At 43.3% G+C, this 25,155-nt stretch overlaps 1 protein-coding gene across 3 annotated transcripts in view; it reads left to right on the forward strand.

Moving 5' to 3' along the window:
• Nucleotides 1-25,155, forward strand: part of MBOAT1 (membrane bound glycerophospholipid O-acyltransferase 1) — a 107,036-nt gene that overhangs the window by 32,491 nt on the left and 49,390 nt on the right. The window lies entirely within an intron of this gene.

Genomic DNA, 25,155 nt, shown 5'->3' on the forward strand with positions numbered 1-25,155 from the left:
AAAAAAAAAAAAAAAAAAAAAATTCTAATGAAGCCTTTCTATACCTCTAATTTGAAAACCTTTTATGAGTTTACATAAGAGATGCCATTTATTAAGTGAAGTTTTCATTAAATTCACTTGTCCATGGATATACTCTATGTTTTGAAATGGAAAAAAAAAACAACCCAAATAATTGGTATTTGTTAAATGGTAGGAGGGAGAGTGGGTGCCATATTTACAGGCCAGAAATTCACACCATGTTTAAGGCAATTCAGGGTGGAATTTTGTTGGCAGATACACCAAGTACAGACAACTCTTGAGTTTACTTAGCAAAAAAACTAGAGAAGCCGATTCTGTGACGGTGGGAGAGTGGGGTGTACACAATCCACAGCCAGTGGTGTTCATTGGAGCAGGAAGAGGTTAGGGAGCCGCCCCTGAGGGTGTGTCTGAGAGTGTGTGCTGGGGTGTCTCAGAGAGATGATGGGAGTGAACAAAGATGGAATATTGCAGGGCCGTGTGGGGAATGATGGACAGGTCATCTGGGGAGACCAAGGGTAGTGGGATGTGGTTGGGAGAGGACTATGGGGGAAAACTGAAGTGGGTTGGAGGACATCAGTTTACCTTGGAGGTTTGTTGAAACAACCCAAGGAGTGTGTTTTCTGGGCAACGCAGAGGTCAACTGGGTAAGGCTCCTTTGTTCAAGGAGGACACAGTCTACTAGCAGAGATGACCTGTCCACAGATACTTTGGCCACAACACACGCCATGGTGGGTGCAGTTGGCCAGCATGAGCCGATTGCCGTGGGTGCCAGAGGGAGGGTGAGATCCTATATCTATCTATGTCTATATCTGTATCTCTATCTGTATCTATATCTGTATCTATATCTATATATCTATAATAATTTTTTTTTAATCCAACTCTTGGCAGGTGCCTTTTACCAACTGGACACCCAGTGTATGTTTGGTGAGCTGAACTTGGAGGAAGAGTGGCTGGTGGGATAACCTTGCACCACCCAGTACCATTTGTGAATTTCCCATGCTGTCTTGTGTGGTTACCAGTGAGTTCACATGAAGTAAATCAGTTAATCATTAGCTGGCAGGTGCCAATCTGCCTGCTCTCTTTGGCTAAGTCATTTGGTCACAGCCAAGGCATTATTAATGTTTATAAGAATTTCTGAGTTAGATCCTAAAAAAAAAAAAAAAAAAGGAATTTCTGAGTTAGAAGGGAACTCATGGATCATTGATATGACTTCCCGATGGCACCAGTTAGAAACCTTATTAGGTCCTCAGTGATGACAGGAGTTGCCTGATGTTCCACAGGTACCAGATGTTGCTGTATCCCACGTTGAACCTGTCACAGAGCTAGGCAGCGTTCAGCCCAGGGTTGGGGAATGGACAGCCTGACTCTGATGCCAGGTGCACTGGGAAGGGCCATCACATCTAAAATGACTATTAAGTTTTAAATACTTACTTCCCAGAATTCTGTGATGCTTTTCTAACCCTGGCGTGTTTTTGTGGCATTAGCTACTTGCTAAAGACTGCAGCGATGGACTCTTCGTAGTAGTAGGTAGCCAGAGCAAGACCAGCTTTTTCTCTAGAGGCAGATGGTGTCATTTGCGGTGGCCTAGAAGTCGATTCATCGAATAAGCAAGTCATGACTGTGTGCACGTTATGTACAGATTTTAGGAACTTCCCTGTTTCATTGTGCGTGGGTACCCTTCAGCCTCCTCTTCCCCATAGAATTTATACCCTCGAGAACTGGTGGCAACAGGCAGTAACTTCTGCCTTGTAGTGTGGAATGGTGCAATTCACATGGGAAACAGAACAGAAAAACCACAACAGGTGAAAGGAAGTGGCATCTTGGCTTAATGGGGTTGCAAAGTGAGTAGATTGCCTTTTTAAAGTTTACACCATTGCAAAAACTAAAGTATATACTCTATAGGACTGGGAGGTTATACATAAAACCCAAAGGACATTTCCCTCCATATTGACATAGAATCCCTTTAATCCTTAACTGTGCGCTCGCAGGACTTGAGTCTCCTGAGTGGCACTCCATGCCAGCTAATCTGCCCAGCTGTCATTCCTGCCATCAGGGACTTAGAGAATCTGGTATCAGAGGGAAGGGAAGGAGGGAAGTGAGGTGGCATGGTAGAGGTGGGGGGAGGTCAGTTGCACTTGGAGGGAACAAAACAAAAATAAGAAAGTGTGAAGTTTTAGCGATAGCAGGCATTTTAGGGTAATTAGAAACATTTGCCAAGTTTTGCGAAAAACCATTGTGGTTCCTTTATTGTCCATATCTACATAGCGTGGTGGATTTTTTAAAATAGATGTATTTGGGAGCTTCTGGGTGGCTCAGTCTCTTAAGCATCCGACTTCAGCTCAGGTCATGGTTGGTGAGTTCAAGCCCTGCGTCTGGCTCTGTGCTGACAGCTCGGAGCCTGGAGCCTGCTTGGGATTCTGTGTCTCCCTCTCTCTCTTCCCCTCCCCTGCTCATGCTCTGTCTCTTTCTCCTCAAAATAAACAAACATTAACAAATTCAAATAGATGTATTGGTTATTAGAGTATCCCAAGGCAGGGATACTTTTTGCCACTTAAAATAATGAAGCAGGGGGGGCGCCTGGGTGGCTCAGTCGGTTAAGCGGCCGACTTCGGCTCAGGTCATGATCTCACAGTCCGTGAGTTCGAGCCCCGCATCGGTCTCTGTACTGACAGCTCGGAGCCTGGAGCCTATTTCAGATTCTGTGTCTCCCTCTCTCTGACCCTCCCCCGTTCATGCTCTGTCTCTCTCTGTCTCAAAAATAAAAAATACACGTTAAAAAAAAATAATGAAGCAGGAGAAAATATTTACGTTCCTGAAGTTCAGAGGCCAGCCACCCTGGAGAAAGGTGACTTTTTAATTGTTGAAACACCAGCTGTTAGGGTCTTTATTAGTGTTTTCATCTGGATGGTGACTGTGGGCAGGTAATTCTTGATGGCAGGTTAGACGGTTAAAAACCGTCTTTTTTAGTGTTTCTAATATGTATGAAATAACTTGGTTAAACTGTCCAGTTCAGCCCGTCTTTAAAATTAGTAATTATGAGGCCAGGCCTCCTTATCATCTTTGAAATGGAGTAAAAGCTCTCATGTCCTTCGGGTTGTATTTTCTGTTTAAATCCTCACCTTTGAAAAAATTACCTGTTTCTAAAAAAATAAATAAACAAAGCTATTTCTGAAGTAAAAATAATTAATAATAAGCCCTTAGTCCTTAGATAGCTTTTGTCAGAGCTATTCTAAATATTGATTTTTACATATATTAATTCATTAAAACCTCACAATTACCCTAAGTGGTAGGGTTATGTCTATTACGTAGATGAATATGGTGTGTGAGTCCAAAATTTGGATCTGAACAGACCCTTGGCTGTGCTTTCTACCACAGTACTGCAGCGTATTTTTGAAAAAAATTTTTACTTAACAGCAATTTTTTTAATGTTTATTTATACTTGAGAGAGAGAGAGAGAGAGAGAGAGAGCGCGAGTGTGATTGGGGGAGGGTCAGAGAGAGGGAGACACAGAATCTAAAGCAGGCTCCAGGCTCCGAGCAGTCAGCACAGAGCCCGAGGCGGGGCTCGAGCCCATGAACCGTGAGATGATGACCTGAGCCGAAGGCGGACGTTGAACCAGCTGAGCCACCCGGGTGCCCCAACACTGCAGCGTGTTAATCCTAAAACAAAACCAAAAACTCACATGCCCTCACAACCCAGCTCCGAAGAACTCTTTGCAGACAACCCTTACAGTGCTGTAGGGCTGCTTAAAATGTGTTGCAAGTGAATATGTATTTTCCAGCAGGTAGTATTTTTTTCTAGACTTTCTTTTGTAAAGGAAAATAAAAATTTCATGGAAGAGCCTAAACTTAAAATTCTCCACTTAAGAGGAACCAAACAGTGTCTTGTGCTAAAGATAGCTTCTCGCCTTGGGTCTTTCTCACTATATTACTTTCATTAATTAAGGAAAAGTGTTTTGGGGCCTCTTAAAGGGGACCGGCTGTTAGGGGAGGGGACGGTGTTTTGATACTCTGTTTCCCCTGCTTGCCTATGGAAGTCTTCATTCTGTGTTTCAGAACTTAAGGACAGTGGTTTTGCTATAGCTCTCTTGACTGTCTTAGTAAATAATCTATCCAGGGTGAATTAATTTGCCTCTCTTGGATATTACCACCTCTTTTCTGCCATGCACCCATCATGTCAGACAGGAAAATGGAAATTCAAGGACTTTTATTTTATTTTAATTTTTTAAAGTGTATTTATTTGGAGAGAGAGAGTACGTGCAAGCAGGGGGAGGGACAGAGAGACAGGGAGAGACAGGATCCCAAGCAGGCTCTACACTGTCAGCAAGGAGCCTGACGCGGGGCTTGATCCCACCAACTGTGAGATCGTGACCTGAGCCGAGATCAAGAGTCAGATGTTTAACTGACTGAGCCTCCCCGGCACCCTCGATCTTATTTTTATTCTGTGTGGGTCCTGTGAGTGGAACTGTTTGCAGGTACCTGTGATTTCTTGAAGCTACTCACGAGAAGGAGCTCTTCCTTTCCTGAGCCCGATTCACCCGGCTGCCCACAGCAGTGTAGCTGTGCTGTGCGTGAGTCGAGCCACAGCAGTGGCTGTCTGGAGTGTCTATAGATCGGTGGCCTGGGCACCGGGCGCCTGATACTTTATTTTCCCCACTTCCCCCTCTGGTGTCTTCGTTTGTCTCCACGCATACCCACCAGCTTTGCACTGTGTCCTGAAGGTCACCTTTTATCTGCGACAAGAGCAAGTGTAACCCCACCACCTGGAGGACGTGGTCCCCTGACATCCAGGTGTGCTGCACATACATATACGTATTCCTTGGACCACGATGGATCTGGAATGTACCGTAAGAGTTGCGGTTAGTGCCATCACAGATTTGTTTACTTAGTGTGCTAGCATTTTTTAAAATGTATCTTTTTAATATTTATTGTTGAGAGAGAGAGAGAGAGAGAGACAGAGCTCAAGTGGGAGAGGAGCAGAGAGAGAGGGAGACACAGAATCCGAAGCGGGCTCCAGGCTCCGAGCTGTCAGCACAGAGCCCAACATGGGGCTCAAACCCATGAACCACGAGATCATGACCGGAGCCGAAGTCGGACGCTTAAGTGACTGAGCCACCCACACGCCCCAGTGTGTTATCATTTTTAAAGGTTCCTTCAAACCCTGTATTTTATGTAAAACGTATAAACCTTTACAGAAAACCCAACAGTTACTATTAGTCGTGCTTTTCATCAGAGTTCATAGAGGCCCCAGTAATGGCTGGCTCAAGGTCATCGGGGTCAGCCAGGCAGCCTCTGGAGCTTGGCCCACGGGATGAGGAAGGCAGCGGCTTCACCTCTGTCTTGTCCACACTGTGTTTGCGGAGGGCTGTCCCTTGGGCATTGAGAAGAGGTGGCTGGAATGGTAAGAGCACCAGGGTAGAATTGTCTTGGCTTTTCAACTCTAGAGAAAAAAAAAAAAAAGAAAAAAAAGAAATCAAACAGTCTTCTAGTCAGTAAAGCCTGGATATAATTTTGCCGTTACCCAAATAGCACATGACCTACCGTAAAGCAACAGGAACTAGCTGGCATCGTTCTTTGGAGCCCCCAGTTGTGGGTGCCACTGAGCGATGCCTGTTGCAGCTGAGCAGTCCCCCTTTCTCCCTTAGATTTATTTCAGTTTTCTTCTTTATGTATTTTTCCATTCACGTATTCTACAGAGATTAAATACTTACGTGCCAGGCACTGTACTGGGTGCCAGGATCCAAGGGGTAACAAGGCAGTAGATTTCTGTCCACGAGACCCTCACATTCTACTGGAAGAACAATTAGAGATTTTGGTCAAGAGTCTCAATTGTTCCGTCAATTCTGGTATCTCATCTGAGTTCTGTAGTGGCATTGTAAGAAGCGACTGTTACGGTATCCTTTGTGTCTTTTCCCTTCTTATTTATTTCCCTTCCCCAACATTTTTGTCTTTATCATTTCTCTGTATTTTAAACCCAGGATTTCCAAAATATTTACTGGCACTGCCTAGCTCTGTGCAGAGTACTCAGACTTCAACAGTTGTCTGATCTCTGGTCTGTCTCTTTCTAAGTCAAGCAGAGTTTTAAATCTCCTTCGTGTCCTCCTGTTTGTGAACAGCCAAATGTATTTTGACTCTATTTCAGATATTTTCCAAAATCAGTCATTAATCATTTTGGGTGACATGTTTCCATTAAGTCGTAGTATGTTGTAAAAACCTGTTTCAATTTCTGTGATTATTTTATGGAATTTTAAGATTTAAATTTTAGATTAACTTTCAGAAGTATTTTGCTTCTGTGGGAGCCGAGGTCTAGAAAATACTAGCTTTCTAAACTCAGAGACTCTAAAGTTCCAATTTTGTGTGACATGGGGAGGAACATGCGTTTTCTTCAGAGTCCCTCTGAGGAAGCTAAACCGTGTTCATATATTCCTGCCCTTTTTGCCTGCTCCCTCCTATGTTTTTATTTATCTTTTTATGTTGAAATGTTTGTTTAATACACTACTGATGATCTGTATGCATATATCAAGGTCATATATGCATATGTGTATTTTACACTTAGGTGTTTACAGGACTTTTTGTTGTCATTTGCCTTTGACTTTTTTTGGAACTGAAACTTAGGCGCAGAGGGCACTTGCTAACTAACTAAGATTTAGAAAGGTGAAAAGGCTGACTTCACCTTCGGTTTGGTAGTAAGAGCAAAAGTTGAGAAGGCAAGGCCATAGACATTTCTTCGATTTTCGTAGGTAGAACAGCCATCTTTAGGAATCAGTTTTTCGTAGTAGTTGAGACCACAGCATATTTATTATCTTCTCTTTTGTTTTTCTTGTGTTAAAGAATGTAAAAGAGTTTCCTGCTGTCAGTGATGCTGCTGGGTTTGGATTAAGAGGTTTAACTGCATTGTTTCCCATTGCAGTTGGGGGTGAAGGTTAGATTTGGGAGAGACCATCGGGTGTGGATTGTATCAATCACATCTAAATCGTTGTACATGAAATAACTTCGATTATTTAAAGAAGTAACACTTGGAACTCTTGAAGGCTCCAAAACAGTCTGTTCTTGCATCTGAAAATGTCTTTCAGTAAACATTTTCTGAATGCCTAACAGAGGTCTGAAACTATGTTCCTTAAAAGAGTAAACATAGTCTCCAGAGCCTTCTCTTACCTCTTCTCTGCCCTGCGTTTCTTTATCCACCTTTTCTTATTCTCCTGACATGCTGACCACTTAACTCCTTGCCCTTAGCATGCCATTCATTCGTTCATTCATTGCACTATAGAGAACCTAATATATAGCAGGCGCTGTGTGTACATTGATCAAAAGGATAGATGTGGCCTTCTCGAAGCTATTTGTCCAGTAATAACAGAGCACGAGGAGTGATGTGATTGCAGAAGCTGAAGGTGCCGTGGGAGCAGCAGAAGGGAAGGCTTTCTGGAGGAGGTGACCTCTAAGCTGAGATCCGAAGGACTGAGGAGGAGGGGAGGGAGAGTTGGGCAAGGTCAGAGGCAGGGAGATTAGTAAATGGCTGTTGAAGTTGTCCAGGTGAAATGAATGGTAGTCTGAATTAAGGTGGATGTGGAGAGGGGAACGAATGGATTAAAGATAGATTTAGGAGGTAGAATTAATAGAGTGAGGAGATTGATTCTATTTGGAGGGTATGTAAGAGAGAGGTAGAGTTCTCTGGTTTCTGGCCTGAACAGTTGGGTGGTTGAAGGGTCCCACCCTTAGATCGGAGACCTAGCAAGAGGAATTGATGGAGGGGGCAGGTGATGAACTCTGTTGGGAGCTTACGGAAATTTAGGTGTTTGTGGCTTATCTAAGCGTTGATTCCAGTAGGCGTGGGGTGTCTGTGATTTCAGGGGGGCACATCTGGGCTGGAGGAAAAGATTTGGAAGTCATCAGCTGGTGTTGGAGGCACAGGAATGAGAGCGGCCCCTTGGCATATAATGTGGCGTGAGAAGAAAAGCTGGCCTGGGATGGCCCCCCGAAGGGCACCATTTTAGCAGGAATGGGCAACAGGGGAGCAGCTCTCAGGAAGGAGGTAAGGAGTGATCAGAAAGGTACAGACAACCAAGAGAATGTGGTGGTAGGGAGTCAAAAAGAAAGAGCATAGAGGGGCGTGTGGGTGGCTCAGTTCAGCTCAGGTCATGACTTCAGCTCAGGTCATAATCTTGTGGTTTGTGGGTTCGAGCCCCATGTCATGCTCTGTGCTGACAGCTCAGAGCCTGGAGCCTACTGCAGATTCTGTGTCTCCCTCTCTCTCTGCCCCTCCCCAGCTTGCACTCTGTCTCTCCGTCTCTCAAAAATAAACATTGAAAAAAATCAAAAATAAATAAAAAAAGAAGAAAGGCCATAAAGTACAAGTGCCAAATGTACTACAGGTAGACAAAGACTGGATGTGGTTCCTTGGCTTTGACAAACAAGGACATGGTGGTGACTTGGGCAAGCAGTTGTGGAGTGTTAGGGATATGGCATGGTTTATGGCATGATGGGGAGGTTACAATTGGAGGGTGATTTTAGGGATTCTTTGGAGTTTAATTTTTAAAATAAATTCCCTTTCCTCTCCTTTACTTCTATGAATGTATAGGTGGAAGAATTAATAGGCACCAAAGAAAAGCTTGCTGACTAGTTGAAAAACATTTTTTAACCTACAGCTGGCGATTTGTTTCCTGCCTTTGAAAACTGTGTATAGTTTGCTGTTGAGTAGGCTAAGGTATTACTGTTGTTTTTTAAATAGGATGCATGGTTTCTTTGACTCTCAGTCCGCATTGGAGTTTCCCTTTTGTTACAAACACATATTCTAGAGAAGATGATTACATAATAGGAGCTGAAAATAGCTTCATTCCTAGGGGCCAGGCAAAATCACAGATTTTCCTCTTATCATGGTCCCCCGTTATACAAGGGCCAGCAGCCCTTGCGGCTCTCCACTCTTGGAATTGTGATATCTGTGTTGTATCCCCTGTGGCCCCAAAAGGTCTCTGTTTTGTAAAAGGCAAATGGTGATGTCTTCTATTTTCGGTGTAAACTAAATGAAAAAAATTAATTCTGTCGTGTGACTTTGGAGAATTGCATAACACGCTCAGATAATTGGTCACACCCTAGGGTATTGCGTAAGAAAATACATACAGTCCTGGTTCTGCATTTTCCATTGTCCCCATAGATCTCGCTCAGAGTAGCATCTTAAATAGCCAGTAGTATTATGGGTGACAGCAAAGTGTCCATGTCTATGGAGGGTATCGTCTTTAGAGTGGTAAAGTTGTTACTTAAAGTCCACCAGGAAAGAAGTTGTTCAAGTCAGATTTTTTTGTGTGTGTGTAGGAGGCAACATAGGTTGTTGGGGAGAGAGGCAAGTTGGGAATCTGTTTCCTTCTCTCGCGTTAAATAACCTTATTTAACCTCCCCACTTTGCCCACTGGGAAAACACTGATGCTGTTTGTACTTACTGCCTCCTTAGTGACGTGAAACAACCAAATGCAACATGTGCGTGTACGCGTGCATGCGTGTGGGTACAGTTACTGTTTTCTAAGAGAGGTGACACGATGGTATCCTATGATTGACTCATGCTCCATGCTGATTGGGCTTATGTCTCTTAATTCTATTTTAAATGTATGCCTAAGAATTTTAAAATAAATAATGAGATTTGAAAAAAATGTAAATTTGATTCTTTATTTTTGAGAGAGAGAGAGAGAGAGAGAGAGAGATTGAGAGAGAGAGAGAGAGAGAGAGAGACAGACAGACAGACAGAGCATGAGCAGGGGTGGGGCAGAGAGAGAGGGAGACACAGAATCCGAAGCAGGCTCCAGGCTCCAAGCTGTCAGCACAGGGCCTGATGCGGGGCTGGAACCCACGAACTGTGAGATCGTGACCTGAGCCCAAGTTGGATGTTTAACTGACTGAACCACCCAGGCACCCCAAAAGAATGGGCTAATTGTGTTTTTCATCTGGGAAAGGTCTTTGACTATATAGGAGCATATTATGCATTTCATAGGCCATCAGTGATTTTTTGGGTGGGGGTGTTTTATCATTTATATGCTTTCTACCAAAGGATGTGTAGAGAAATTGGTCAGCTATAATTAGTACGTTTGAGCTTTTCTCCTTGCTACTGTGTTTGGAAACAGCTTGATGGGAAAAAAAAGAGATGATTAGTATGCACTGAGCATTTCTTGCTGGACAGGCATTGTGCTAAATCACTTTACATGTATTAACTCACTTAATTGTATGAGGGTATCTGTATTATAATCCTCAGTTTTTGGAAGAATTTAAGACACAGGTTAAGTAACTTGGCTAAGGTGGTCCAGGTAGAGGTTAGAGTTAGGGTGGGATCTGTCTCCAGCAGTCTGACTTCCCAGCTTGTGCTCTTTATAACTCTGTTCTGGGTCTCGTCACTATTGATTAAATCTGTGTGCTTAATTCATCTGTATAACTCTCCCTTTTTATAGCAAATAACTTAAAAATGTTAATCTGTTGGCCAATAAAGTCATTGGCCAAAGATCAATAATAAATGAAAAGGTGCTGAACTAGTAGTCAGGAAAGTGTAAATTGAATTACTACGATACCAGTGTTTTTCCATCTGATTGAAAAAATTAAACAGATTGACAGCATTCAGTGCTGGCTGGCAAGGGTGAGGGGTGAAGGACACATACACATATATATATGATGGTGGGAGTAAAACATGGCTTCAACTTTTAGAGAAAATCTCTGGTCATATTTGTTAAAATTTTACATAAATATGCCACTTGACTGAACTCCTGGGAATTTATCTTACAAACATAAAATACCCAGTACATAAAGTATATGTACAAGGACTTTTTTTTATGGTGCTATTTGCAGTGCCTCCCTCCCCCGCCCCCCAAAAAACCCAAAAAAAACCCCCTGGAAACCACTTGGAAGTTGGAAAATGCTTGAGGAAATTATGTCACGTACATAATATTGAAGTTTTGGAAAGCTTAAGAAGACCCTTTGCTTCCCTCCTGGATGTGGACCAACTTGGAAAGAAAACCCAAGAGACAGCCAGAGGGAGATCCAAATATTAATCTTTATTAATGATAAAGCTGATTAACCACAACAGATTCCCTATCTCTTTACCCTTGACTGACTTACCCCCCAATCACTGGGAGCGGGGCAACCATACAAGACCCCTGGGGAAGGACAAGGCAGGGAGCATAGAGCAGGAAAGGCTCTTTCTAAATGCGGACCTGCCCCCACAGAGAGATCCCAGAAGGCCTGACTAGCCATGCTCGGTGTCTCTTCTCAAATTCAGCAGGTGGCTAAGTCATTCCTTCTTCCCAGGGGAGGAGGGACTGAGCCGGTCAGGGTGGAGACCTTTCATATTTTCCCTCTGAGGGAATGGAGTGGAAATTATCTTACTTCTGTGGAAATCATTCCGTGGAAATCATCTTATTTCTATGGAAATCATTCTATGGAAAATAGAAAACATTCTCACCCCGACTCATGTTATAGAATATCATGCAGCTTTGAAAAGTACATACTAGCTCAACGTGAATGGACTTGGAAAGATGTTGATGGTATTTTGTGAAATGAAACATTGAGTTACAGGGTAATTTTTATGCCACGATTGTATTAAACAAAAGGAGAAACCAATGTGTGTGAGTATGTTTTATAAATATAGAAAAAAGTGTTAAAAAATGGAGAATGGTGGGTGTTGTGTGTAGAAGCTTGGGGATGGGGGGACCATGAACTTTTCTCACTGTATATTTCTGTATCTTTCAGTTGTTAAAGTGAGCATTTGTTAATTTTTATAGGAATATAAAATTGGATGAAAAAGAACCCCCATGACTTCTTTCAGTTGACTTCATTCAGGTGTAGTTTTGCTGGATGCCTGGAAGAAGGATCTAAAGCTCTTTTGATGTGTTTCATTGAGTCCTCACAACGGAGGATAGTAGTTTGATTCGTTTGGATGCCTTTTATTCCTTTTGTATGAACCAGTTGGTTTTCCTGTTCATTTTTAAACCTTCCGAGAAGAGTGAGGTATACAGTGCGCTGGACCTTTTGAGTAGTTCTTTTGCCAGTTGAGAAAGCTCTTCTGTGATGGGGTGGTGAGTGCCAGGAGCCAAAACATAGCCAGAGTTCGCCAGCCAGCGCATATGTCAATGACGTATCAATAAGGATGTCATAAGTCGCACAGGGCATGGGGTTCTGAATCCATTTATAAGGTGGAAGGAGATCTGCCTATAGAGTTAGGAACCTCCAGCCATAGTCCCCCCGTTTCTTCCCCCCATGAGCCAGTTTCCTTATCTACAAAATGAGAGGCTTGCACCAGATAATTGTTAATAGCCTAAAATTTTCTTGTCTATTTTATGCCTGATTTAAAATCTTTGGTTACTCTAAAATACACTTATTTTTATTTAAAAAAACTTTTAAAAATGTTTATTTATTTTTGAGAGAGAGACAGAGTGCGAGCTGGGGAGGGGTAGAGAGAGAGAGGGAGACACAGAATCTGAAGCGGGCTTCGGCTGCACCGACCTGTCAGCACAGAGCCAGACGCGAGGCTCCAACTCACGAGCCGTGAGATCATGACCTGAGCTGAAGTCAGATGCTTAACGGACAGAGTCAGCCAGGTGCCCCTAAAGTACACTTATTAAACTGCTTGTTCCCTCCCTGTGAGCAATATGATAAGTTGAAGCTGTGATTCATTCTCAGACCTGGGCGACACATTAGAATCAGCCAGGAACCTTAAAAAAACTAAAATGACTGGCCTTCCCCCACACCTGTCACCCCAGAGTCAGAGCGGGGCCTTAGCATCAGTCCTTTTTATTTTTTGTTTTTTAAAAAATCGCTCCCTGGTTGATTCCAGTGTTTGGTGTTGAGAGTCACTGACTGAAGAGGGGTCTTGTGTGGTAGTTGAGTTGTGGGCAGCACAGCAGCAAGTGGTCCGTGTGGCAGTTCGTTAGCTGGCTGGACAGTTTGTAGCTCACCTAATACACAAGGTTCTTTCCCCTCTTATTTAGTGCCCGTTACAGTCTTGTGAAGCAGATGTTGTTATTGTGTCCTGTAACCTTGTAGGTGGTGGGAGACTCTTAGTGGAGGTTGCTTTTCACTCTGGAACCCAGTTGAGAGAAGGCAGCTGCAGACCCAGCTGGGTGGATTTGGGTCACGTGAAAAATTACACACACACACACACACACACACACACACACATGTGTACATATAAACACATTTACGTAGATTGTATATTGAATGTATGTTATACATGTACACCCCCCCACCCCAATACCTGCTTCTGGTGGTGATCTCTGTCTATACCCAGGCCCTGGTCGAGATTATAAAGCCATAACCAAAATCAGTAACCAAAAACCTTCCCACAAATAAAAGTCCCGGACCAGATGGTTTCACTGGTGAATTCTACTGAACATTGAAAAGGAGAATTAATAACAGTTCTTCTTAAGTTCTTCCAAAAAAAAAAGAAAGGAGAGAACACTTCCAAACTCATGTCATGAGGCCGGCGTTACCCTGAAACCAAAACCAGACAAGGACACCACAAGAAAAGAAAATTATAGGCCAGTATTCTTGGTGAACAGAGATGCAAACATCTTCAACAAATATTAGCAAACCCAATTCAACAATATGACAAAAATCAGACACCGTGATCATGTAAGATTCATCCCAGGGATGCAGGGACGGTTCACCATCTGCAAACCAATCAACATGTTAACGAAATGAAGGATAAAAATCATATGGTCATCTTGATCGATGCAGAAGAAGCATTTGACAAAATTCAATATCCATTTATGATAAAATTGACAAAGTAGGTATAGAGAGAACATTCCTCAGAATAATAAAGGCTATATATAATAACACCACAGTTAATATCATATTCAATGACAAAGAGGTAAAAGCTTTTCCTCTTAAGTCCGGAAAAAGCAAGGGGTACCCACTCTCACTACTTTTATTCGACATAGTACTGGAAGTCCTAGCTAAAGCAATTAGGCAAGAAAAAGATACAAAGGCATTAGAATTGGAAAGAACAAAGTAAAACTGTCTCTATTTGCAGATGACATGGTATTATATATAGGAAACCCTAAAGACTGAACCAAAAAACTTAGAACTAGTACACAAATTCAGTAAGTTGCAAGATATGAAATCAATGTACAAAAATCTGTTATATTACTGTACACTAAAAATGAGCTAGCAGAAAGATATATTAAAATAATTCATTTATAATTCCATAATTATATAGTTTACAATACTTAGGAATAAATTTAACCAAAGAAGTTAAAGACCTGTACATTGAAAACTGTAAGACACTGATGAGAAAGACTGAAGAGGACATAAGTAAATGGAAAGATATTCTATGTTCATGGATTAGAAAAATGAATATTGTTAAAATGCCCATACTACCCAAAGCAGCCTGCAAATTTAGTACCATCCCTATCAAAATGTCAATGGCATTTTCCACAGAAATCGAACAGTCTTAAAATTTGTATGGAGCGGCAAAAGACCCTGAATAGTGAAAGCAATCTTGAGTAAGAAAAACAAAGCTTGAGGCATCATGCTTCCTGATTTCAAAGCATATTACAAAGCTGTAGTAATCAGAAATACTGTTGTATTGGCATAAAACAAAATAATGGGACAGACTACAGAGCCCAGAAATAAACACTTGCGTATATGGTCAATTAACGTATAACAAAGGAGTCAAAAGTATGTAATGGGTAAGGACAGTGTTTTCAATAGATGGTGGGGGAAAACTGGACAGCCACATGCAAAAGAATGAAACTTGACCACTATCTTTCACCATACACAAAAATTAACTCAAAATGGATTAAAGACTTGACTATAAGACCTGAAACCATAGAACTCCTGGAAGAAAACATAGGCAGTTAGCTCCTTGACATAGGTCTGGCAATGATCTTTTGGATTTGAGACCCAAAGCAAAGGCAACAAAAGCAAAAATAAATAAGTAGGACTATAACAAACTAAAAAGCTGCACAACAAAATGAAAGGCAGCCTGTGGAATAGAAGATATTTACAAATCGCAAATCTCATGAGGGGTTAGTATCCCAAATATATAAAGAACACATACAACCCAATAGCAAAAAACAGTCTGATTAAAAATTGGGCAGAGGAGCTGAAATAAACATTTTTCCAAAGAAGACCTACAGGTGGCCAACAGACACATGAAAAGGTGTTTGACATCATTGATTATCAGGGAAATGCAAATCAGAAGCACAATGAGATACTACCTCACACCTGTCATAATGGCTAGACTCAAAAGGACAAGAGATAATAAGTGTTGGCGAGGCTGTGGAGACAAGGGAACCCTTGTGCCTTACTGGTGGGAATGTAAATTGGTGCAGACACTGGGGAAAACAGTATGCACCTTCCTCAAAAAATTAGAAATAGAACTAGCAATTCCACTTCTGGGTATTTATCCAAAAGAAATGAAAACTCTTAACTTGAAAAGATACGTGCCCCCCTATATTCGTTGTAGCAGCATTTTCTGTAGCCAGTACGTAGAAGGAGCCTCAATGTCCAGTGGTGGTTGAATAGATAAAGTGTGTGTGGGGGCGCCTGGGTGGCTCAGTTGGTTAAGCATTTGACTCTTGGTTTTGGCTCAGGTCATGATTTCATGGTTTGTGATTTCAAGCCCTGCACTGGGCTCTGTGCTGACAGTGTGGAGTCTGCTTGGGATTCTCTCTCTTCTTCTTTCTCTGCTCTCTGTGTGGAGTCTGCTTGTGCTTTCTCTTAAAAATAAATAAACTAAAAAAAATGTGTGTGTGTGTGTGTGTGTGTGTGTGTGTGTGTGCGCGCGCAGTGGAATATTATTCAGCCATAAAAAAGGAAAATAGGGGCACCTGGGTGGCTTATTCAGTTGGGCATCTGACTTTGGTTCAGGTCACGATCTCATATTTCATGGGGTTGAGCCCCATGTTGGGCTCTGTGCTGACATCGTGGAGCCTGCTTGGGATTCTTTCTCTCACCCTCTCTCTCTGCCCCTCTCTCCCTCACGCTTTCTCTCTCCCTCAAAATAAATCTGTAAACTTCAGAAAAAAAAGGAAACTTGCCATTTGTGACAATATGAATGGACTTTGAGGGTTTTATGCTAAATGAAATAAGATGAAGGACAAGTACCATGTGATGTCACTTATACGCAGAATCTAAAAAAACCCCAGAACTCACAGAAACAGAGAACAGATTGGTGGTTGCCAGAAGTGGGGGCTGGGGCTTGGGCATAATGGGTGTAGGGTGTTAAAAGGTACATACATCCAGTTATAAAATAAGTAAGTCATGGGAATGTAATACCCAGCGTGGTGACTGTAGTTAACAGTACTGTATTGTGTATTTGAAAGTTGCTAAGAGGTAGATCTTAAAAGCTCTTATCGCCAAAAGTGGTGCCTGGGTGGCTCAGTCGGTTCAGTGCTCACTCTTGATTTCGGTTTGGGTCATGATCTCACAGTTCGTGAGTTCAAGCTCCACGTTAGGCTCTGTGTTGCCATGCAGTGCCTGCTTGAGATTCTCTCTCCCTCTCTCTCTGCCCCTCCCCTGCTCTCTCTCTCTCTCTCTCTCTCTCAAAACAAACTTATAAAAAAGTTATCACCAAAAAAAAGTGTGTAATTATGTGTGGTGATAGGTATTAACTGGACTTATTGTAATCATTTCATAACATATACAGATGTCATTCTTTTGTACACATATGTTACATGTCAATTATATCTTAATAAGAAGAAAACCAAAGGTGATAAAGTCGCCCCAAACCTTGCACTTCCTTGTGTGGTGGTGCTTTCTCCTGCCGTGTGTGTCCCTTCCTCCCGCTGGCTGTCTGGGACTCCTCCCTCAGACCTCACCCTGGCATGGTCCTCTCTGACCTGCATCCTGTCTTACTTCCATCCCGCATCCATGGCTGGTAAAGGATTGCAGGCAGGTATACTGGACCAGGGTCAGGACACCTTAGTTCTCGTCCCAGCTCTGACATTCCGTGGCTGTGTGACCCAAGCCAAGTCACTGACAATCTCTGGTCTCCACCTTTCCTTGCCTGGAGAATGAGATGTTGGAATTACAGGTGAAGATTTAGATGAATCATGCATGGTTGGCTAAGCAGATGGGCTCTGGAAGCAGGATCCGGGAGGTATGCGACGTTTGGGAAAATTTCTTAACCTCTCTGTGACTTAATTTCCTCTTTTCTAAAATGAATGCCTCGAAGAGCCTCAGAGAGTTGTGAATGTTGAAGAAGTTACTCAGAAGGACCTAGAGCAGTGCCTGTGATGTGGTACGCATCCTGCTGTTAGTTATTATTATCGTGTTATTATTGTCACTTTCTTTTATTTTAATAAATATTTATTTTTGAGAGAGAGAGAGAGCGAGCAAGCAGGGGAAGAAGGGCAGAGAGAGAGGGGACGCAGAGGATTTGAAGTGGGTTCTGTGCTGACAGCAGAGAGCCCAATGTGGGGCTTGAACCCGTAAACCGCAAGACCCTGACCTGAGCCAAAGTTGGACGCTTTGTGGCGAGCCACCCAGGAACCCCTTTGTTGTCGCTTTCAAGTGGCTAACGACGGAGGTGGTTTTCGTGGGGAGATCACATCTCCAGAGGACATGGGTGGGTGTTTGTGGACAGTGTTTTCAGCACTCCTCAAATGGTCCCAGATTCTATTCAGTCTTCCCTGCCTCCTTGGCCGAGGATTAGAAGGAAATGATTTGTGGGCTGGGAGGCAAGCTGGAGGCAGATCCTTATAAAACATGTCACCCACATATTTTAAGGTTTCAGTCTGCCATGGCTAAACAGCATAAACATTTTTTTGCCCTTGTATCTTCTGGAATTCATTTCTAAAGGGTTTTCATTCTAAATCATAACTAATACATGACATGATATTTACAGCATAGGGTAGCCACAAGTCTAAACTAACCAAAATACAGGATTTTTTCCCCTGAGAATTAATAGAGGGATTATCTCACTCCAGAGGAACTGGATGACATACTCTGAACTGAGGGAAGGAAGCTTCTGATGTGAGTATACAAACTCCAGAGAAAAGGTCTGGGTGAGCCTCAGAGAAGAGTTGTTGGACAGGATGTTGAGCCTGGCAGCCTGATTCAGGTCCGCCCCTACCCCCAGCCCCACCACCCTACAAGATCAAGATCTTGAGAGACAATCGTAGGCAATGGCTGAGCATCTCTAAATATTTTTTTTAATGTTTTATTCATTTTTGAGAGAGAGAGAGAGTGAGTGAGAGAGAGAGACAGAGCGTGAGCAGGGGAGGGGCAGAGAGAGAGGGAGACCCAGAATCCGAAGCAGGTTCCAGGCTCTGAGCTGTCAGCACAGAGCCCGACGCGGGGCTCCAACTCACACACGCAAGATCATGACCTGAGCCGAAGTTGGATGCTTAATGGACTGAGCCATGTAGGCGCTCCCGGCTGAGTGTCTCTAAACCAGTGTCAAACCAGTGGTTGACGGCTCTGGGGCCCTTCGCCTTGTGTCTGAGGTTCCTCAGTGGGACAGTGAGGCTCTTTGAGAAGACTAAATGCGGTAATGGATGTGAAGCATGTAGAGTAACAGCCAAGGTTTTGTTGAGCTCAGTAAATATACATGCACAATACATCCCTATTGTTATTACTTAAAACCTGTATGTTATGGGGCACCTGGGTGGCTCAGTCAGTTAAGCGTCCCACTTGGACTCAGGTCAAGGTCTCTTGGTCTGTGGGTTCGAGCCCCGCGTCGGGCTCTGTGCTGACAGCTCAGAGCCTGGATGGAGCCTGCTTCCGATTCTGTGTCTCCCTCTCTCTCTGCCCCTCTCCTGCTCACGCCCTGTCTCTCTCTCTCAAAAATAAATAAACATTAAAAAACAAGTAAGAAAAAAAAAAAGCATTTCTTGTTGACATTCCAAGGAGGTTGGAACAGAAGTGTAACAAGGCTCTCTTTGAAAGCGCAAAGTAGCTGAAGACTGTGGCACAAACACTTTTTGTTCCGTGGTGCAGAAGGGAATAGCATTTCTTGTAGTCTCCCCCAGCCACATTTATTCGTAGGAGGCAATGCAAAAGAGCACTGTTTGTGGAGGAGGGAATGGCTTGCCTTTAAATAAGGAATTGTTTAATTAGATCGGTTTTGTCTGGGAACATATAAGGCACTGTTGCTGAGAGAAACATTCCAGGCCTGGACAGTCGCCTGCACCTCATTGCTGAGCCACTGTCATGGAGGAAATAATTTTGGACCGTTAATATTTGCTGTTTGTTAAAAATAGACTGCTTACATCTCTTCATTAGGAGGAAGGCAGTGCTTTCTCGCCCTCGGCAGAGTTCGTTTCTCGTTGCAAGAATATGAAGACCGAGGCACAGAAATCCCCAAATAAACCCCCTCTCCAGCAGCGCGTTACAGCAGAAAGATTGAAGACGTGCGCTTGAACATTGCAGTAGGGTTTCACTGTGCTTTGGTGAAATAGGGAATCACGGCCTCGGGCACGTGTTTTATTTGCTTGTCGTGACTTTGAAATCTTGCAAGAGCCGTGGAAACCGAGCTCTTGTTAACGTGAGGTACGCCAGGCTTGCGTTTTGAGAGTCTGATCAAAACCGCTGTGCTCTGCTGTTTCCTTAGGCACAGGACCCACACAATACTCTAATTGTGCACAGCATATTGTTGTGTATCACAGATGAAAGCACAGCTTTCTTTTCTGCTCGGGAGGGGGTACGCCAGCCCCAAAGTCAAGACATCCGCACATGTTCCTTCTAAATGTGAAGGGTTTATTCAAGAGCATCATGGGACATATTTCTATTCTCTTTGGCTGTCCACACTGTTACCCTTGACATTTTACCGCCTGTAAAACATGTTTTTCTTTAAGAGGAAACTTTTTACAGGTTAATTTTTTTTTTTATTTATGCCTAACTCCTTCCTAAAAGTTAGCTGTGGTAGGTGCTAATAAATGCAGCCTTGAGGCTAGCGTAAGTAGAATTAAATACAGATTTTTTAGAGTTTCTTAGATTGCCTTGATTGTGTGTGCTCACGCGCGCACGTGTGTGTGTGTGTGTGTGTGTGTGTGTGTGTGGTGTGTGTGAGAAATTCCACATGGAATTTAAAACTATAAATTGTAAAAGAATTTTTGCAAAAAATTTGCTCAGATTCCCGTCACCCTGACAAAACCTCCGAATTCCATCTCACGTGTTACGTTTGCCTTTTTCCTAATGCCACTGTTTTTTTTTTTTTTAACACAGGTGTAGGCATACATACACTTTTATTTATTTTTTATTTTATTATTATTTTTTAAATGTTTATTTCTTTTTGAGAGAAAAAGAGAGAGAGAGAGAGAGAGGGAGTAAGTGTGCGCATGAACCGGAGAGGGGCAGAGAGAGAGGGAGACACAGAATCCGAAGCAGGCTCCAGGCTCTGAGCCATCAGTACAGGCCCTGATGTAAGTCTTAACCTCATGACCTGCGAGATCATGCCTTGAGCCTAAGTCATGATGTGGCTTAACCGACCGGGGCACCCCTGGAATACTGTTCTGTTGCATAGGTTTACCATTAATTACTATCCTCTTGTCCTAGGATTAGGTAAATCTTATGTCATTCTGTCTTGTAAATAATGCCTTAATATTTTTTTTTTAGCATTCTGCTTTTTTGTCATCCAACGAATAGATTTCCATTCGGTTGGAAGTGTGGCTTATGGCAAATAGTACCACGGTCGTTTCAAAAAGGATTATAATTCAGGGTGCGTCCTTGAGTTGTTCATGTGTTAACCAATGTCTTTACTAATTTTGTTGAACTTTTAGGTCCCTTCTTGCTTCGAGAAGTTAACACGGAGTTAAATATTTTTTGTGGAGATTTTTTGTGCACATCTCTAATCGTGGTGATAATGACGGGCTGAAAATTTTCAGCCAGAGATAGATGTGCAAAAACTGTAACTTTTAAGTTTGTTCCTACTAAACTTAATTTAGCTTTCGCGCTACATTGCCAGTTATAAGCGGCTTCCTTCTGTTTGGGGCCGGTTGTGGTAGAGGTTTGTCTCCCTCTACGGCTGGGAATCAGGTAAGCCCCGAGGGGTCTACAGACCTCTGTAGCCTGGGTGAGGGTCTCGGGTCCCTGTGCCGTTGGGGTCTTGCTGGCTTCTGCTTGAGTGGAGCCCCTCCCTGTGGTCTTGGGCATTAGGCTCTTGCTGCCGGTTTCTCTGCTGTTCGCTGCAGCATCTTCCGTGGCTCCTGGTGGCAGGTTCACACTCAACATTCTCCTGAATCCAACCACAAGACCTTCTCGGGCCTCTCCGCTGTTCTAGAGCCTGGGAGAGGGGCCTGAGAGATGCCCTGGGCCCATGTATTTCATCACCCTCTGGGCCTTCTGGAAGCAATGCTGGCCCATCTCCCAGGGCTGCATCCTGGGAAGCCAGACAGCCAATCTCCAACAGTGATAACCTGTGTCGTTCCTCCGGACTTCTCCAGGATCCCATCAAGTTTTGAGGTCCCACCGCCTCTGCTGTCACCCCCCCGCCCACCCCATGTCAAGTTGCTAGTCCTTCTCCGCTGAATCCCTCCTTCAACGCACTGGCCAAACTCTATCTCCTTTTTTTGGGCAGAAAAATAACCCTTTCATCATTAAGAACTTTTCTTCCCTCCACGATTGTAGTAGAAACTTCGTGCTTTAAATTCCTCCATTTTGCTCTTGATCTATATAAAGACAAGTTTTTAGAATTTTAAAAAGAAAAAAAAAACCTATCTTTTCAACATTGGTAGACTGCTTTGATTTATTCAGATTGATCTCTGCTTTTAGTTTATAAAACCCCACTTGGGAGCTGGAAAACCCAGAGATTGGCTCTTTGTCAGAAGCTGCATTGCCTCTCCCTGTGGAAGAAAGGACACGTGGAAAATTCTGGCGGCTGCCTGAACGTTGGGTGGGAAAGGGAATCGGTACAAAGGCAGCAGGGAGGAGACTGGGGAGGCCGGCTCTTAATAGCTCAACAGTAGTGACGGTGTATGGAGTTATTCTACCCACAATCTGCTTGTTAACTTAGTAGATGTAGAATGATATTAATAGTAAGTGCTTATCAGTGCCAGGCACTGTTTCAAATAGTCTTATATATTCTTTTGTCCCAACAATCCTGTCAAATGGTACCACTGTTCGTACCCCCGTCACATGAGCTAAGAGCCAAAATGCAGCAAGCTGGTGTAACTCTTCAACCAGTAAGTGGTGGATCCTGGTCGTGCAGCAGGGTATTCTGGCTCTGTGTTGACTCTTGGAACCACAAAGTCTATTCTTGGTTGTGGGATGGGGTCAGATACTTCATTTGATTATTATTATTGAAGGTAGGTCTTTTGTTCTCTTGTAATTGTAATTTGATTCTCTTCTTAACGGGGGTTCGATCATTTCCAAAAGGCTTTATTTCCCCCCCCTCCCCCCCATTTAGGAAGATGTGATCCCTTTATTGTTTTAGTTTATTTCTGTACTTATGTATATTACTTTATTAGTGTTTCTCCAGTTTGGATAAAGAGGCCTTCTCAGTTCCAGCTGCTTGTAGTCACCAAAGTTTAATATCTGTATCATCCCAGGCCAGTGATTTGCTTTCCAGAGTTGTGTGATTTTTAAAACCGGTTTATTATGGAAAAGTTCAAACATACACACAAGTGGAGAGATTAGTAGGATGACCTCTGTCATGTGCCCAGCACTCAGTTTTCAACTCATGGCCAATCTTGTTTCGTCTATACCATGATTTGTTCATAGCGGCTCTACCGACATTTTGGGCCGGGAAATTCTTTGTTGTGGGAGGCTGTCCTCCGCCTTTTAGGATGTTTTGCGGTATTCCTGGCCTCTACCCACTAGATAGCAGGAGCATTCCCCCACCACCATTTCTGGTTATAACAACCAAAAATGTCTCCCGGGAGGGGGGCAAGTCGTCCCCAGTTGAGAACCACTGATTTATACTCACTCCACTCTAGCCATCCCTTCAAGGTTATTTGGAAGCAGATCCTATACATCAAATACAATCCACTTTGGGATGCATTTCTGAAGAATAATGCCTCCAATTTTGTTGGCCCTATAGAGAGGAAAGGAGCCAAGATCTCATTCTGTTCCTGTAAGAACTGTTGTCACGGCAGCCTGTCACCGTTGGCCGCAGAAGTAGCAAATGCAAAGAAATCGGTGTCATGCTTCAGCCTATACTTAAAAAAAAAATTGTGATAAAATACACAAAATATGAAATTTTCCATTTTAACCATTAAAAACATTTCTTTTCACGTGTATTTATTTTTGAGAGACAGAGTGAGACAAAGTGAGAGTTGGGGAGGGGCAGAGAGAGAGGGAGACACAACCATTTTAACCATTTTTAAGCATGTAGGATAGTTCAGTGACATTAAGAACGTTCACAGTGTTGTGCAACCATGCCACCACCCATCTCCAGAACTCTTTTCATCTTGCAAAACTGAAACTCTGTATCCACTAAATAATAAGCCGGTTCCCTCTACCCCTCAGTCTCTGGAAATCACTGTCCTACTTTCAGTCTCTATGAATTTAACTGCTGTATTCTAGGTACCTCATTTAAGTGGAATCAGAATAGTTGTCTTTTGTGACTGACTTATTCACTTAGCATAATGCCCTTGAAGTTCATCCATGTTGTAGCATATGTCAGAATTTCCCCCATTTTAAGGCTGAATAATATTCCACTGTATTAACTGTGGTTCAGCTTGTGCCTTTTAAGATGTACATCTGGCGGTTGAAAAGCAATCCTGCTAGGAGCCTCCTGCGAGAACTGAGCGGTGTTGCTGTGTGTGTGTGTGTGTGTGTGTGTGTTTCCACTTTTGCCTTGGAACAGTTTGCCAGGGAACATTCATCCAGCCATCCATGACTCACTCCCGGGAAGAGGATGGGGGTGTGGGTTGTGTCTGTGTGTAGGAGGAAGCTTTTAGTCCCAAGGGTCTTGCGTTTAGGCATTAACTACTACCAGTTAAGGGAAAGGATTTGAGTTAGATTAGAATCAGAGACCGTTACAGACTAGGTCTCCCAAAGCACATGTTTTGGAACCCCCCTCCGCCCCCCGAAAAAAGCAATTGAAACCCAGAGCATGTAAGTCTTCTTTTCTTGACTTGCTGGTAGTGAGAGTATCTTGCCCGCTGTACCCAGTATCTGGCATATAGCATCAGCCAGTCAGTGTTTGTAGAATTAATCAATGAATTACCAAAGCTCACCCAGCTGACATCCGAGAGTCAGAACTAGGATATTCATTGGTTACACATGAGATCATGGTGGCTGAAAAATGGCAGATTGCTTCAGTGGCCCAGTGAGTCTTTGTTTCCTCCTTATCGATCACGAGGGTGACAAGATCAGAGGTAGTTTCCCCACAGTGAGCCTTATTCTTCCTTGGAGGTGGGTTAGAAGGACCCACCTTCCTTAAGACGAGCCAAGCTGATGAGACTGTCAGGAGGCTGAGGATGCCTGGGCCGGCTGAGTGACGACCATTGAGCTTAAATCTTTTCTGTCTCATCCCTGCCGCACGACGTTCACCAATCTCCTTCTCCTTTATTTGTGCTTTTCTTCTTTATGAGAAAGTCTAGTTCCTCCTGGATGCCTCTGAGGGTCCCTCTTATTATACTTCTAAACCAGGTGCCTTCCATCTTGCCTGAATATCAGAACCACCTGAACGCCTTGGAAAGTCCTGATGTCAGGCCAGTTATGTCAGAATGGTTGCGGATAGGGTCCAGGTAGCAGTATTTTTTTTTTTTTAACGTTTTTTAATTTATTTTGAGAGACAGAGAGGAAGGAGAGAGAGAATCCTAAGCAGGCTGCACACTGTCAGTACAGAGCCCAACGCGGGGCTCAATCAGACTCACGAACCGCGAGATCATGACCTGAGCCGAAGTCTGACACTTAACTGAGCCACCCAGGTGCCCCAGGCAGCAGTATTTTTCATGTCCTTAACTGCTCCCGCGCCTCAGTTTTTACCTATTTCAACAGTTTTTTTCCTAGTTGTCAGCCTGAGTCTCATCCCTCCTTAACCGTGAAACTTCTCATTATTTACTTCGGATCTAAAGGGGGTGTAATGTAAGAGAATAATAATCATGTACTAACTTCGAGCCATGTTAATGTTACTTTACAATTACTTGTGGGTTCTTGTGTTCCTTTCTCAGAGTATAAGGTCTGCTAGGCAGGCAGCGTGCCTCCTTTCTCCTGTATCCCAGGGCTTCTCAAAGTGACTGTGCACCCCCATTTCTTGGGGGGCTGTTAAAGCACAGAT

This window comes from Panthera onca, chromosome B2 (genome assembly GCF_046562875.1).
Source record: "Panthera onca isolate mPanOnc1 chromosome B2, mPanOnc1 haplotype 2, whole genome shotgun sequence".
Lineage (NCBI taxonomy): Eukaryota > Metazoa > Chordata > Mammalia > Carnivora > Felidae > Panthera > Panthera onca.